This window comes from Pseudopodoces humilis, chromosome 7, assembly GCF_049639895.1.
Source record: "Pseudopodoces humilis isolate 2021_Gansu_Grassland_sample_001 chromosome 7, ASM4963989v1, whole genome shotgun sequence".
Classification (NCBI taxonomy): domain Eukaryota; kingdom Metazoa; phylum Chordata; class Aves; order Passeriformes; family Paridae; genus Pseudopodoces; species Pseudopodoces humilis.
In genome coordinates, this window is record NC_142206.1 from 52074304 (window position 1) to 52090791 (window position 16488).

At 38.3% G+C, this 16488-nt stretch overlaps 1 long non-coding RNA gene across 1 annotated transcript in view; it reads right to left on the minus strand.

Moving 5' to 3' along the window:
- The window catches only part of LOC148184031 (uncharacterized), an 83741-nt gene that overhangs the window by 51833 nt on the left and 15420 nt on the right, over positions 1 to 16488 (minus strand). Inside the window, exons 2-3 of the long non-coding RNA XR_015772958.1 lie at positions 4915 to 5277; positions 4416 to 4523 (exon numbers count right to left, since the gene is read on the minus strand). This is a non-coding gene — a long non-coding RNA (uncharacterized LOC148184031). The remainder of the gene's footprint in view (positions 1 to 4415; positions 4524 to 4914; positions 5278 to 16488) is intronic.

Below are 16488 nucleotides of genomic sequence, written 5' to 3' on the forward strand. Positions count from 1 at the left end.
AATTTTTAAAGGGTTTTTTTCCACAGAATCATGCAAGATAATAAAATGTGACTGTACTACTAAACCAGTGTGGTGATGTGTCAGTTAAAAGAATTGGCATATTTAGCGATAAATTCTTAAATACTTAATCAGAATAAGATAAACCAGATAAGATGATTCATCTTCTTACTGGCATTTTCAGAAATGCCTGTTGGTTTCTATGGTCCAGAAAGGAAGTTTTTAATGAGCTGCTCTTGGCCCTTTGCAAAATCCCTCATCCCAGGTCCCAGGTCACAGTGCTACTGCAGAAGAGACCCATTTGCACATAATGCTCTGAGAAAACAGATCTTTGGACATACTGAAATAATTTTTACAAATTCTGAAGCCATCAGAGTCAATAGTAAAACCATCATTGACCTTAACAGAGCCTAGGTTTGTCTCTATAGTCTCTTCACTACACAGCAACTTTGCTGGCTGACCAGAGGTGACTTCTGTGAGATGGCCACCTTGATTACCATGGTCAGAATGGCCAACACACTGGGCAGTTCACTCACAGTCAAATGAAATTCTAACATTTTTAATTGTATGCATTGCTTGAAACAGAGGTAATTATACTTAAAACAGGCAGAAATTAGCTGGATTTGGATTTTGCAACATGTGAGGAAAGGGCCATGAGTCCATGAGGGAAGTATGCTACAACATGCTTCGTCCTCCCTTACCTACCAGCATGTATACATCAACCAAGTGGCACAGTGGCATCCCATTAGTACACAGTGAAATGTGAATTTTCTCATGGAAACACTGCTTGCAAGCACATTTGTACTTTGTTCTCTAATTCACTTCAGTTTGCATGTTGTGTTGTTGAGAAGATAGCCTTGACAGAATAGTTAAACTTTTACTCAGTGTGATTCTGGCAGATAAAAGGTCTGATACATTTTCCTATTTTTTCTTAACTGAAGACAATGTTAAAGCTACATTTGTAATACACTTTAGTACAAACTAATCACACAACCACAGGAAATGTACTGTTCATTGCTCATGGCATCCTGAAACTATGAATACTACATTTTCTTACTTTGATTAGAGACAACAGCTGTTTTTGTAGCCCAATACACAATGGTAGGAGGGAGGTAGGAAATGAAAGCATACTGAAAACATATTACTAATATACTTTGATTTGATACACATGTCCTGTAGCTGTTGTGAACAGCTTGGTAACAAATTTTAATGTGACTAATGTCTTTCTAAAGGGATTTTGGCCTTCCATTGACTGAATATACATCAGATCAGAACTAAGTGCATGAATAGGAAGAATACCATCACAGAAAGACATGAAAACCTACAATTTTTTTACAATACACTACGAGACTATGTCAGCAACAGCAGTATGTGTATTTCCTATGCCAGAAGATGTATATGATGCAGTTAGAAGCAAAACAAGAATATTTACATTTAGAACAAAAATTAAGTACTTAATCACTGAAAGACTTTTCTTTGCAAAGGTAACTCCTACCTTCACAAAAAAAAAAAAAAAAAGAAAAATTAAAACCAGCTTATTAGCTCATCTGAGCTTTTATGTTTGACTTTTTAGATCTTGCCTTTTGACTTTGCACAGATGTAAAACCTCAGGTATTATTTATAGCACTAGAGAACTCATGGAAAAAATCAGTAATCCATATATATATATATATATTTGCAAATATTAAAGAACACAGAAATGCAGGATATTTACACCAAATGGGCACAGGATAAAAAACCGAATATATTAAATACATCCGAGTGCCACTGCCTCTCCCATTACTTCACTACAGGAACACTAACAGAAGAATAGAAAAAGTGCTCTGAGTGCAGTTGGAGAAAAGGCAGAAAATTGATTATGTTTCAAAGACATGAACATTTTTCAGTGGACACAATATAATTTATGCATGCCATGTTCCTGAATGTTCACTTTTGAGGCACTGCAGGTTATTTCTTCCTCAAAGGAAGTAGAAATCATAATCAATCCAACAGTACAGTAATCCATAAATTAGTAACATCTGAGCACGAACAACTTGATAAACACAGAGCTTGTCTTGCAGAGCTAGTAAAAACTGTGCATGTGACAAAACCGTGTAAGACATGATGCTGCCCTTTAAAATAACTTGGGAAAGCTTTTCTAAACTATGTGATAGACAAAAGCTCTAATAATTTCTTAGAAAATAATCTTCTGACTGTTTTGTAGTCAGAAGCACTAGCAGCTATAAATGTGACCAGATACACAAATGCCTACCTTATGAGACTACATTCTCTACTGTTCTTTACTGTTGCAAAAATATTTCAAAGCATAGCACAAATCTCTCTGAGATAATTTTTAATAAATTTTAATAATATGAGCAATTACTTATATCTGAATATTTGGGAAATCAGGACAGCTTTGGCATTTCTGAACCACAAAAAAATAATTTCCTTTGCACCAGCCTAATCAGACAGACTTTAAGTAAGCAAAATCTAAACTGATAAAATCACAAATTAAAAAAACAAGGACATTATGGTGTTGAATTTAGTGACCTGGGCAAGTAAATCCCCATTAAAAGAAAATTTGTCACTAGATTTGACAAGATGGGGGTTACTAAGCACAGAATAAAATATTTTAGGCATTCATTGGAAGACTTCAACAGTGGCTCCATTTTTGTTATTAATTCAACAATCCAACCTCAGAAAAAGTAAACAATTTAAAGTATTCTTTTGAAAGAAGGCATCAGAGAAGAAAAATGTACTAATTACTGAACGTTTCTGCCTCATCCATATCTGTGGCTGCATGATTGAATCCAGCCCAACATAAGGAAAAATAAAGAGCGCAAATTAAATACACACAGGAGAGCTGGGCTTGGCTTCATGCCCACCGTCATCATAGTTAAACTCCATTTCCAAGATCCACCATAACACTTTCCTCTTAAGCTTCTTCTGGGTCACAATGACCTTTGTTAAACGTTGTAACAAGTGATAAAATGAAGACTGGGAGTACATTTGTTGCACAGTTAAAATTGAAAGGGGGATCTGAACCAGATTGCAGATAAATATAATATATTGCTCAGCTATATTCCTCCTTGTTCCAGATGTGTGATTTGTTACTAGCTATAACAGAATGTAAGCTGTATTTTGTGAAGACTAAAACCAACACATTACAGAATGCAGAAGTACCATCTATCAATTTTCTAAAAGGAAATTGCACCTGCCTGCAATCTTGTCCTCATTTGACTGAGCCCTCTGAGACACACAATGATTTAATGCAACAGCTCCTCACTTTTGAAGGGTGTGGTTCTGCTCTGGCTTTGCAGAAATGAGTGTAAGAGTCTAAATTTAGCAGATAGTAAAAGTTTATCCATTAAAAAAAAAAAACATGGAGAAAAACTCTCTTCACATAACCATAAACATCAGTGTTATTCACAGATTGTGCCCTGCCCCTTCCTTGGGACTGACCTACATCAGCTGTATTTTCAGTCTTGCAGTTCTCTCAGGCAAAGTGGGCAGCATACCTGCTTTGCAGCAATGCCATCCTTCTCACACTTTCAAAAACACTGACCCCTAAATTCTCAGTTAAAACTATGGGAGTTTAGCCATATAGCTATAGCCCTGACAACTGGCCATGATCAATGTAAAAGTAAGCAGTTATTTAAAGTTATTCTGTTAAAATAATTCTGTCCCAGTTTATGTTCAAGCAAAAATGTGAGGCAAAGTTTCGTTTTTATTTGCTCTTTCCAAACGACAAAGATAAAGGATGTAGTAAAAATAATCATACTGCAAGAGGAAACAAGGCCTGCCATTCACAACATCTCAATTTCGAGAAAAGGGAGACAGGTGACAGGGAAAAACTTGTTTCACTTGTTATTTCTATGGACACTGTTACGATTTTCATTCTTGTCTAGTCTCAGCTCCTGATATTTTTTGATGATTTAACACAGTCCTTACAAAAGCAAAATTTTCATGGGGTTCAGTAACATTCTTGTGAGAGCAAAAATTAAAACAAGGAAGAGCTGTGCCTGCAGATGATGATGGTCGGGCAGCAGGGTTACACTCGGAGCCATCTGCTGCTATGAATGGGGCTATTTTTGCCCCAAGAAACTATTCAAAAACCTGTGTTGGCACATTACCCTGCATCCCCAAGCAAACTTCAAACGTACACATGCTGTCTCCAAAACACAGCAGGAACTACCCACAACACCAATACAGCTTGGTTCCTATCCATCACAACTGCCCTCCTGTTCTGTGCAGGGCTCACACCAGGACAGGACCCTCTATTTTGTGTCCCAGCATGTTGCCACTCTGCAGGGAGAAGTGCTGCATGCCAAATACTTGCAGGGACTCAGCAGGAGTCACTGCCTCACGCAGAGTCAAGAGACTGGCTAACAGTGGGGCTCATGGAGGAGGGGCTTCCCAAGCTCTTTGCAGCAACCCACCTGTCCCATTCTGCAGATGCAGAGAAGCAGACTGATTCACAAGGAAATATGGAGCCAGACTTTGAATTCCCATTATTCTTCAGACACTGTCATTTTTCAAATGATTTTCTGTGGAAAGAAACACACAGCTGATCACATATTAGGGTAAGCAAGCATTGTGCTGGAAGTCTTATGCAGAGCTGCTTACTGGGGAGGCTGCAAAGAGACCTGCCAGAGGAAGAGACATGGGATTGCTTTCATCCTACATGAGGCAGATCCTTGATCAGGAGCTAGAGAATGAGACAGTAACTCCAAGAGAATGCGGAAGTCAACTGCAAGAGATCAGGTGACTGGTGGCATCATGTATTGGTATGAGGCAAAGGCAGCCAGCTCTCACCAAAAATCTCAGCAGGAACACACAGGCAGGAAACCCTACACTGAAGAACAAGACACCATATCCCATTAAGGAAGCACATGAGTAGAAGTTGCTGCATTATATAATGATGAGCTTGGCTCCTACCTCTCTGCATGGTAGGGACTCTCAGCTCCCAAGGCGTTCACAACTTGGAGGAGCTGTGAGATGTTGCCTCTGGCCGTGGGTGTGGCTTTAGCACTACCATAATTTCCTGGCTCTTCTGTCTCTGTTGTCCATGTCAAGCGTTTTGAAGTGGCACTGTTACTTATTTCTAAGTGCAGTTGCCACTGATGCTGAACAGTGATCCATTGTTCCTATTGTTGCTTCCTCACTCAGTGGTTCATAAAAACAATGCTTGAGATGCAACTTCAGCACAGGGAGTCCCAAAACGGCCGAGTGTCAGAAGCTGGAAGAATCACTCTGTACTTGTCCTGCTTCTTATGTTTCTCCCCAAGCACCTTCTGCTGCCTGCAATCAAGAAAAATGTGCTGAGACCTTTGGTCCAAGCATGTACTGCTCCTCTTATACTCTCCCACTGACATTTCCCCCATCAACACTAATAGCTAAGGTGCAGTTATTTTGACTGACAATGATAATGCTCTTCATCCTGTTGTTTAAAAACTGCTTTTGAAATGTAACACCTTGATTTTCCATGTCAATGTCCTTCCCAGATTGCACTGCATTGACTGAAGTAACTGCACCATGGGAGTGAAGCAATTCTGCTTCACAAAGAAAAGCCTGAAATAAATATTAGAACATATTGATACACTCTGGTTTGGACATAACCACCTAAAAAAATCAAACACATCCCACCCATGAATAAAAAAAAAAAAAAGAAAAAGAAAATCCAGTCTGCATTCTGTCAACTGGTCTTCATGAGGATTTACAAATTCAACAAGAGGGATTTTTGAGGAAGGGGAAAATTAGCAAAGATAAATTCTACCAGCATTTTCCAGCTTTTGATAAAATGTTAAATAGGTGTTTATTTATTTTTTTCCCCATTTTGAAATCCTAATTTCACCAGCTGTTTTCTTTCTCCCCATGGGAAAATGAGATAAATATTTCAAAAACATAAGCAAGTGGCATTATTTTCTACCAACAGAATTCCCCATTCCATTAAGAAATTCTGAATCAGAGGGTTTCTGGTTTTTTAAAAATAAAAATTTTAAAAAACCCAGAAATTTTGTATGTAAGAAACAAGTATACAAGCACTTTTCTTTGCTCATAAAAAAAGAGCATGATGTACTATAAGTGGAATAGAAAAACTAATGATCAGAGCTGCACAGCAACTCTGAATTTTAAAGATACGGCAGAAGAGTACACAGATTCCAAAGCAAAATAAAGCTTACTGAAAGGACTGGATAATTTTGAAGGCAGAGACCTAAGATAAACAAAATCAGTGCTCACAGGACCCAAACATGCACACCAGAAAATGTGAGGACTCTGGGGAAAATTCTGTATGGTTTCTGAAGGGAACCTTCCTTTAAGTTACTTAGTAAAACAATTGTTCAATAAATGCTTGCCTTTCTCTTGAGAAAGAGTTGCTCCCGAAGGAAACAAAGTTCAATATGATTCAAAATATTTGTAAACTTATACATTTTGTACAAACAGAAATGTATTTACTAAGGAATGGGTAGTTTATTTATAAGGAACGACCAATGAAATATGCTGTATCATTTGTTATCACAATAAATGTCAATACTTGAATATAAAGCATATTCAAATGCTTTGTCACAGTATTTTTAACAATGTAACTGTAAACTGCATATGCCACACCAAACTGAGTGAATAAGAAAGATACCCGTGTTATTCCTGAACTAGAAAACAAAGCTAGCTTTTAAAAATATATTAAATTAATGACAAATTAAATCTTAAATTTAAAAAAGGAATTAATAAATATTCCATATCCATTTAAGATTTTTTTAAACAGTAAGATTTGTAAGAAAGATACTTGCAAACAGATATTAAATTTGAGATTATATTAACCAAAGCTATCTCTGCATATTTAAATGCTTGCAGAGGTTTGTTTTTGGCTAACAATTCAAATCATACGTCATACCACAGTTTTGGATAAACAATGATCAAAACAGACTAGAAGAGCAATCATGAAAGGACTAAACAACAGAGAGAAACGATAATGATGAAATGTTGATTTGCCCCTGTGTGGCAGATTAAGGAACCTGTACAGAGCGGATGCCACATCTTTTTAGCAATGCATGTACCCAAATTTGCTTTTGGCAAACATTACTTAACTGCTGCTGTTTTTCATGAAGTCAGTGAAGACTGGGTTAGATAATGAGCTGGCAGGCACTTTTGAAATGTTTACTGTGTTCCTTAAAGTAGGGGGAACATGCTGGTTCTTAAACTAATTTGTTTTTTGTTGTTGGCTTCCCTCATCTCTCCCCTAGTATTCTGTTCTCCCTCCCCTAGTAATCTGTTCTCCCTGTCTTTGGAATAAACAGAAAACGACTGAATCTTTTATACTTTTTTTTTTTCCCTCTTACAATTATACAACCAAAAAATTGGTAGTTTCCAAATGACAAACAACTAAGCCATGTCAAGAGCCATGTTAATCTCATGTGTTCACTCCATTGTTAACAGTGAAGAAAGGGGGATGGGAAGGACAAAATAAAATCTGTCTATTCTGGCCTAAATGCAGGACATGAACCAGGAGACATTCCACAAACAATGCAGTCTTTTTCTTCTGGCAGGGGGAGGTGACAGGGAAGATGATGGTAGCCGGACTTTTGTGGAAGGAGAAGCTGTACCCATCTTGACAGTCAATACAGCATTCAGAAAGCCTACATGGTGGGAAGAATTTCCCACCCATTGTTAACTAGGAACCTGATCTGAAAATGCAGTTTTTAATTAAAATTGGCACTTCCAAGCTTCATGCTGGCATCCACCATCTTGCTAAACACTGAGCTCATTTGTGGTTCCAGCAGTTTGCAAACGCAGTCTTGGAGGTGACATACCATTTCCCATCCCGCCACCCTTACTCAATCCTTCATCCCCATCTTACCACGAGTACATGGGACATTTAGTCCAGTAAGACAAAGCAAGTCCTGTAGGATGTGGCCTCATTTGGCTAGAATCCACAGATCCCAGTCTTTATTACTTTTAAGGCATTATTAATGGAACAGAATTCTTCAGAAATGTTTGGAGAAAAACAGGGTCTGTTATTTTTGATGCTTCTACATGCTTCACTTCACTCAGATATCCACAAGCTTCATTATGGATAGAGATTCTATCTGCTTAGCTCACATTTCATTACCTTCCCACCCATGCTTCCAGACAGTAGAATCCAAAGACAGAAATTCCAGACTATAGCCACCAACAACAAAAATTTCTGGGTAGATAAGATGCAGAATTTATCTATCTCTTTCACATGGATGGACAAAATAGCTCATTTATTTCGCCAATTTAATGAATAGATTAGCATATGTAACGCATTCTGACTCAAGGGACCTCAAATAAAAATTACATTGACAGGACTGCTAAAGAAACTAGCAAAATATCATTATATCTTCATTAGGATATCTCATATCACCTTATATCTAGGACCTTTTTCCAAATAGTCGTCTGAGAGAAAAATATTTTTTAAAAAAAAAACACTATTTTTTATAGCTGTGCATATTTTGAGATGTTGAAGAACAGACTGGGAGGGTGATTTTTCTGGTTTTTAAATTTTATTTGGATTGATATCTTTACAATGTCTAACATTGTTAGGTTCGCTACAAAGGATTTCACTTCATCTTACAGTAAAAAAAAAATATTATGCAAATTGCATAAAGGACTTCACAAGACTATCCAGTTCATGTGAATACTAGCTAGCAAAGCAAGCTGTTGTTGGCTTTTGAAAAATCTGTCAACAATTAAGCTCATCAAAAGGAAATTCATAAGCCGATTTAGCAGAAATGTCTCACAAAGCCTGAGCCCTGTAAGGTACATTCATGTATTTACTTCAGTTAAAGTTCTATTCAAGAATTAAAGTAATTACCAAAGATTCATATATTTGTACTAAAAGCTTGCAGAATGTACAAATCCAAATATAGAAAGAACCTCAAGATTTCTAAATTACTGCAATTTGGAGTCATTTGCAGAATGATTTTCCAACAGGAATAAATCAGTGTTCCAAGCCTTCTCACATTATTCTAAGAAATATCACCTTTCAAAAAGTAGTACAAAAAAATGAAAGATATCTAACACCTATACTCAGTGTCCATTTACCAACATACATCTTATGTTCTTCTGTAAAACAAAACCGAGGTCCTCATTACTGCATTTAGAACATTCTATAGTCTTTATTTAAGACAGAGGACAAGGTTTTAAGAGGGTTCCACAGAATATGAGAGTTCCTCAATCCTGAAACCAAAGAAAGTAATCCAACAAAAGAATATTTTTGTACTGTAAACTGTCTCTCCATCTCCCAAAATCCCGTTATAGAGCACACAGAGCCTTGCAAAAAAACAGGAGTTCTTTTGTCTTGTGACTTGTCCAAACCATGCTTAGCAATCTAGAGAAGTCTCTTCAGGAAACTACAGGCTTCATTATGGAAATTCTCTCTTCACTGCATGTTAATTTGATTATTTTTATTCAGAATTTTGCACGTATACACCACTTGACCAGATCTGACTCATCACACTTGCCCTGTGTTTAAGATTTTATTCTAGCTTCTTCCAGTAATGAATTTGTGTTGATTTTGTAAGATCCTGTTCATGACCTTAAAGCTGGTTCATAGGGTCAGACCTTTCATTTTTCTGTGTTCAGCTATTACTTTCTGCCACTGCTCTTCCATTATTCAACCTCCAGTCTTACAGGAATAGGACTTGGCTGATGCTTATTTTTGCGAAATTCTTTGCCTTCTGATTTCAGGAATTTTGTAACTCTGTGCTTCAGAGTGTCTGATTAAATCTGCATTAGGATTCTGTCCTTAATCTAGAGTTCAGCAAATGTTTTAGCTTTGGTCTCAGGCAACTTGTAAGAACAAAGCTAAGAATATTTATGTTTTACTGGGAGAAATCTATTGGGGAGCAACCGCTACGCTCTCTTGCCACATTTGTAGATGACACTTATTAGTTACTGTTTGTTTCCTTTTACATATAAGCACAGTGCATATAATGCCAGAAAAAAAAATCAATGTTGAAGTGAATTCAAGGTTGCATGACTGTACTAGAAGTTTGAAAACTCACTAGTAATTGTGCCATTTCTCCCCAAATAAACAGTCCAATACTTAACTTTATTTGACTGAGTCCAAATATTAAGATAGAAATCATATAGGTGTGAAACAAGCAATTTCCATCCCATCCTGTAAAAATACTACACATGAGCTGTACAGCTATGATTAATCACAATACTGTTCATCGTTCCAAATCAGACTCAGTGATTTTTATAGACATCTGTTTTCTTTCAATTTACCACATACATGGATGTAGTGTCACTATTACAGAGATTTGACTCATCGAAAAACATCACAAGTCAACCACTAAATCAGTGAGGAATATGCACCCCATCAGAAGCCATGAATAATATAAGATCCATATGGGCTTGGATAAAATTACTGAATTTGCCAGGCCATCAGGCTTTTTGCATGCTGCCTTGCTGGAGATGAGGTGGTGCTCAGCAAGCAAGCTCTCTGAGCAGCCAGCAGCCACGAAGCTCATGGTAGCTGGTGGACATAACTATCTTCTTCTCAAGTCTAAATGAGGGAGCAAGAAAATACTCCTTTTGTTTAGCAATAAATATAACAATAGAAGCTACAGGCTAAAACACGAATCAGCATGACAAGGTTGGAGAAGGAACTGGGCGGTGCAGCCTGAGGGATCTCCTCCAGAGTCAAACGCAGAAGCAGGAGTTGGACTTTGCTTGTTATAACTACTTCTTGTCAGAAGAAAATAACATGCAGGAGAATAAGAAGACAGTCTAGAGAGGGGTTTGCAGAGGCTAATGAACACAGTAGTACAACCCTCAAAGAAAAGCAGAAAGCTTCTGGGGGAAAGTGATAGCTGCTGAAGGACTGATCACAGCTGGGGCCAGGGACAGCACAACCATGGTGCTGCTCACAACAGGGACATGCTGTGTTAGAGCCAGCACTACTATAGCCAGTGGAGCCACTGCTCCTGCTCCACAGTGCCAACCTCTTCTGCCATCACAGAGGGCCTGGGCTGCAAAGGTGGGACACCAAAGACCCAGGTAATTCACACCTGTTTCTGCCACACTTCTCCTCCCGTGACACCACCCTGTATTATACAAGAGGATGGAGGCAGGCTCTGCTTAGTGGTGGCAAGAAATAGGACAAGAGGCAATGAGCAGAAACTAGAGCACAAGGAGTTCCACCCAAACATAAGGTAGAACTTCTTTACTCTGTTGGACAGATTAACCAGAGAGGGTGTGGAATTTCCTTCTCTGGGGATATTCAAAAGCTGTCTGGACACAACCCCGAATAATGCGCTGCAGGGCACCCTTCTTGAGCAGAGAGGTAGGACTAGATGACCTCCAGTGCTCCTTTCCCACCTTACTGATTCTGTGTTAAATTTCTTGGCTCGAAAACATTCTCACACCAGGAGAAGAAGCTGGCACCAAGCATGTGCTTCCACTGGAACTGCTCATCTGGGTTCAAATCTGAATTCAAAGTGGGAATTCCACCCTTAGAGTACTCTGCTCTCAAGAGAAACAGCATGGTTATTACCAGCTCCAAGGCAACCAGCTGGCACATAGCAGCAGGGGATAACTGTGCACATCCTATTTTGGGGCACCATATCCCCCATGTCCCTCCATGGATCTAGCTGTTATTTCACAATTTGTGCTTGAAGCAATTGAAAGACTCTCACTGACTTCACTAGGTTTAAATCAGATATTTAATAGAAATTCATGATGGAGAATGGCTAAAGGCTGCAAGATTTAGCAAGTATTTTTATGAGGAAATGCACAATTGCTACTTGCTGCATACCAAAATGCATACCTGAGAAGCATAAAAGTAACAAAATAACTTCAGGCTCCAAACCCCTATTTTAACTCTGAATTCAGGTATTTTAACTGAAGAGACCAAAAACAAGCTAGAATTTCTTTTCTCTAGCTTTTCCTACTGACTTTTCTCTGAATTTTTCTACTATGCATCCTACATTGTGGTTCATCTCTCTGCCCTCAGTCAGAGTATACTGTTGGATGCCTAATTTTACGTTGTTACCTTTGTGATTCTTTACTGCCATAATTTTCTTTCCTAATTAGGTTAATGTTAGGTTAATTATTGTAGTACAACAGTATTCCATTTTTACAAAACACCTATTTGATAGTTAAGCTGTGTGCAACTTTTGGCACACATAGCAGAGAGGCCAGATTTGCAGAAAAACTGTCTCCTCCTGCAGATCTTCTAAGAACTATCTCATATTGAGCATATTAAAAAAAGTATTGAACATCTTCTGAAAGCTAAGCATTTTATGAAGGAAAGGAAAAACAGATTGGAGTAACTAAAGAACACAGAACACAGAAAAGGCAAGTAATTTGTGCTAAGGCAGTCAGGAAATCTCAAGCCTAGAAAGACCATGCAGAAAACTGTCTGTATTTTGCCAGTGCTACTGAACAATACCCTACTGCCTGGCTTTTTAAATAGTTTTTAGCATTTAGCCCTTTTTAAATGTGTAATTGTGTTATGGATACTAATTTCCTCAGAACTAAGTATAATTATTCTTCTAAATATTTGGTCCATCTCTATTGTAAGCTCTTCTTAAGACAGCTACAAAATATTGCTAATATTTTTGAGTTAATAGTGCATTTAGAAGGTCGTGTCAGGTTATTGCTGGGAGGATTAAAAGATTTTCTTTCCACCAAAGCCCTTTGTTATAAGAAACCAAGGAAATTTAAAACAGGATTTATTCCTTAGAACCACGACAAACCAACAGAGTACCGTGGCAAGAGCATGAAGTAAGAGCACTCTGGGCCAGGAAATTTACAAAGAGAGCTTTCTTCAAACTCAAAAGTTGAGTTGAAATTTTAAAGCTCTTAATGGTTCTACATTAAGGGCAGCAAAAGACAACTGGTTTCACAGTCATTCCCACTTACAAATTCTCCTTCAAAAGACTCTGGTACAATAACTGGTAAGCTAGTGGCTGTCACTTACACAGGCAGACATTCCTGGCGCATATAAGCTTCATTTGGTACTTGTCAAGGCAAGCCCTGCTGACTGCTCCCACTGCCACCGGCAGGAAGAAAGGACAGTGATGAGCATCATTTCAGTGGAGAAACAGGAAAGATAGGCAGGAAGGAAGAAAATAAAAATGAGAACCCTGGAAAGTTTGGTCTTAGATGTCAAAACAAATCCACTGACAGATATAATGGAATTTCCCAACAGATGTTACTTAGAAACAAACAAGTCTCTCAAGCCTTAGGATCATGCCTGTAGGAAGTTTTAAGTCAGGTCTGCATCTTTGTAGGAGTGCTGTCATTATATTAGTCAACTGCTAAGAGAGAGTAATGACAATATCAGGGTGACTGGTAGGTCAGTTGAAGTGGACATGCCCTCTGATTTAGTTTCAGACTGGAATGCACCAGCCCTATGAAGTGATTGTGCATGTCCCAGAATCCATTGCTCAAAAGTAATTTATTTGGAGCATGTCAAAAGCCAGCAAATCCTACTATTACCAAGTCATTAGGTATTGTGGTTGTTTCTTAATCTTTTAGAATGATCTCTCAAATAGACACAGCTTAGACATTGCTTTCCATGTGTACCTTATTCTGAAAAAAATCTACTTAGATATATTTTTCTCTGTCATTAAAGTTAACTTAGCATGACATTCACTTCTAACATTGCATCAAATTTTTGAGCAACTGAAAGTAAGAGCATTGGTCACATGCTCATGTTCTACTGGAACTGGGCCTATAAATATTCTGACCATTTCCAAATGAATGTGTCATGCCATAATGGATATCCTGAAAAAGATCTGATGCAACAGCACCAACAGAAATATTTATATACCATTTTTAAAGATTTTGTCAACAGGTGGCTTTCATCTACTACACAGTATTCCTAGCTTAGCTACTGCAACACTGTGAGCAGATGTTTTTAGGTATCATCAATAGGATTACTCTAGAATTTGCTCATCATAAGTCAGCACACTGCAATGTCCTTTGTGGTGGGCAGTTAATATATCCTGCTTCCATCGGTTCATCTATATGATAGTTCACGGGAGGATGAATGAGCTCACTTCTATTTGAGATGACAGCTTGATGCAGCATTTCAAGGCTTAGCCTAACATGCCCTTACTTGAGGTCAGCCAGCAACCAGTCCCAGAAAACATGTTTGTTAGATGTAACTGAAAACAGTTTAGCACTTGCATTAAAGTAATAATTAAACATGAACAGTGTCCCTTGATGTTGTTTAAATGAATGACACATTCCATGCCCAGAGCAGTTTTCAACCCAGTTTTGTGACAGACAAAACACAATAACTGATCCAAGAAAGAATTAATGAAAAGAGTACCAAGAGGTTAAGCAGCTATCATTCTGACTGCACCATACATTCTGGTGTCTCTCGTATAATGTACCTCAACAAAGAAGGTGGAGCTCAGTCACATCCAGCGTGCCTCCACTAAAACAGCTGGCACAAACTAACATATGGGCTTGTTTGCAGCTTCCTCTTGAGAGCTGTTACATAAGCATGGAGACCATACCCAAGAGAAAGGGAGAGAGATGGAAAATAACTAGATAAAATTTTCAAAGAAAAACATTATTTATATGCATCTACCTTTGTAATTCTAACCTGAACAGAAAAAGGAAAAATAAGTTTTTTCCTCAACTGTGTAAACTCTAATTTAAAATAGCTTTTCATAGAGATTTGTTTACACAGTTTCTATCAGCTAGACATTTCCCAGAAACCCAGAGCAATTGATACTACTGACATCTCTACCCAGAAGTTTCTCTTCTGTCTATAAATCACAATGCTAAGATGAGAACCCTAAGCCAGTTAACTCTAGACACACTGCAAAAAGCTACTAGGCAGTAAGTGAGCACTTAGAGAAATTAACTTTTATTGGGTAACTAAGAGGAACTTTGCTCTTTTCTATATGAGCTGGAGGCAGCTGCAAAAATGGGGCAGGAACAAACAGGTTGGGATGCCCCATTACTTGGCTTGAGTCATTAGGAATGCTCTGTACTGTAAAAGAGTATATTTCTCCACTTAGACTTATGAAAAGAATCTAAAAAACCAGTCCAGAAGCAAAGACATAATTAAGTAACTGAATCCCAGTCCCTGATGTCTTCCTTTCCAAGTGACATTCCTGAGGTGCCCGTTTCCAGGTATACTTCCGAACTGGCTTTCCCAGTTCTAACAATGCTTCCCAGTTTAGCATCTGCAAATGAGGCTCCTCATTATACACAGAGTTTAGGCACTTTAATTCAGATGAGCTATATTAGAACAGCTGCCTTCAGCACTATAACATTTATTTATTGTGTATCTAAGCTATATCCAAAAGGGCACCTGGGCCACAGAACTGCTTTGTACCTGGTCTGTGCCATGTGAGGGGACACTGGCTCACATGAAGAAGAAGAGATGGCTCAGCCTCAGACAGCTGGTGAGGTTACTGTGCTCAAGTGTCCCCTTCACTCCTCCTGAGCTGATATTTGAGCTCTTCACAAACCAGCTGCTGAACCACTGGAGTTATTTAGCTCTTTAAGGGCGGGGTAAACAGCTAGAGGTGATAACCACATTAGCTGTCTCAAACTGGCAGCAACACATAAATCAATCAGAGGCCTCTAGGCACATTGAAATGGAATACACAGACACCAGCAAACTAAGCAGGAAGCTAATTAAACCAACCATTAGGAAACACAAAGACAAGTGCAGTATAAGATTGTGCACACACACTCACACACAGACACACACTCACAAATGGCTCCATCTCAGCCTTGGTTTTCTGTTCTTCCTCTGCTGAGAGACTTTTAACCTATATCTGCCAGCAGAAAGTCAGCCACCAAGATGCCAGAGCAAGTTCCCACTGTCCTGCTCACCATCCACACACACACACACACTTTTTATTTCCTTCCTTTTTAAAAAATACTATTTCACTTTCTAGATGCCTATTAGTCTTAATGAATAGATCTACCTCTCCTTTCTCTGTAGTAAATATTCTAAGACAGATTTTCTATAAATCATTTTTTTTCTTACCCCTCCAGAAACTGCATAGGGAAAATTCAGCAGGAATATATGTAGCAGGGCATCAAGTAGCCCTGGACAGTGTTACATAATTGAAAAGATGGTGAAAATATGTTTTAATTCACCAAAACATGCAAAAAATCTCAATATCTACGGATTGAAAGGTAAGACCCCTAAGGAATGCTTGATTCAACACCACAAAACAGGCCTTTTTCTGATGAAATTATACATATTGTCAACACACTTTTTTTTCTGTAACCACAAGCAAGACAGAAGAGAAAGAGGATGAGAACACATTTCCCTCAGCTTTAAGATGTGGGCTGAACCCCACAGGGATTGATGTGGTCAGGACACAGCCAGGTGGCACAAACTCAGAAACAGACTGATAGGTTCTATGGGTATTTCACTAGCAAAAACTAGCCCAGAAAAGATTGGCATAGAGGGAGAAAAAGTAGGTGGAAAGGCAGGTAAATGCCAGTGACACCTAAAGATATCCTAAGCTAAAGAGACATTTAAATATAATTCCTTACATT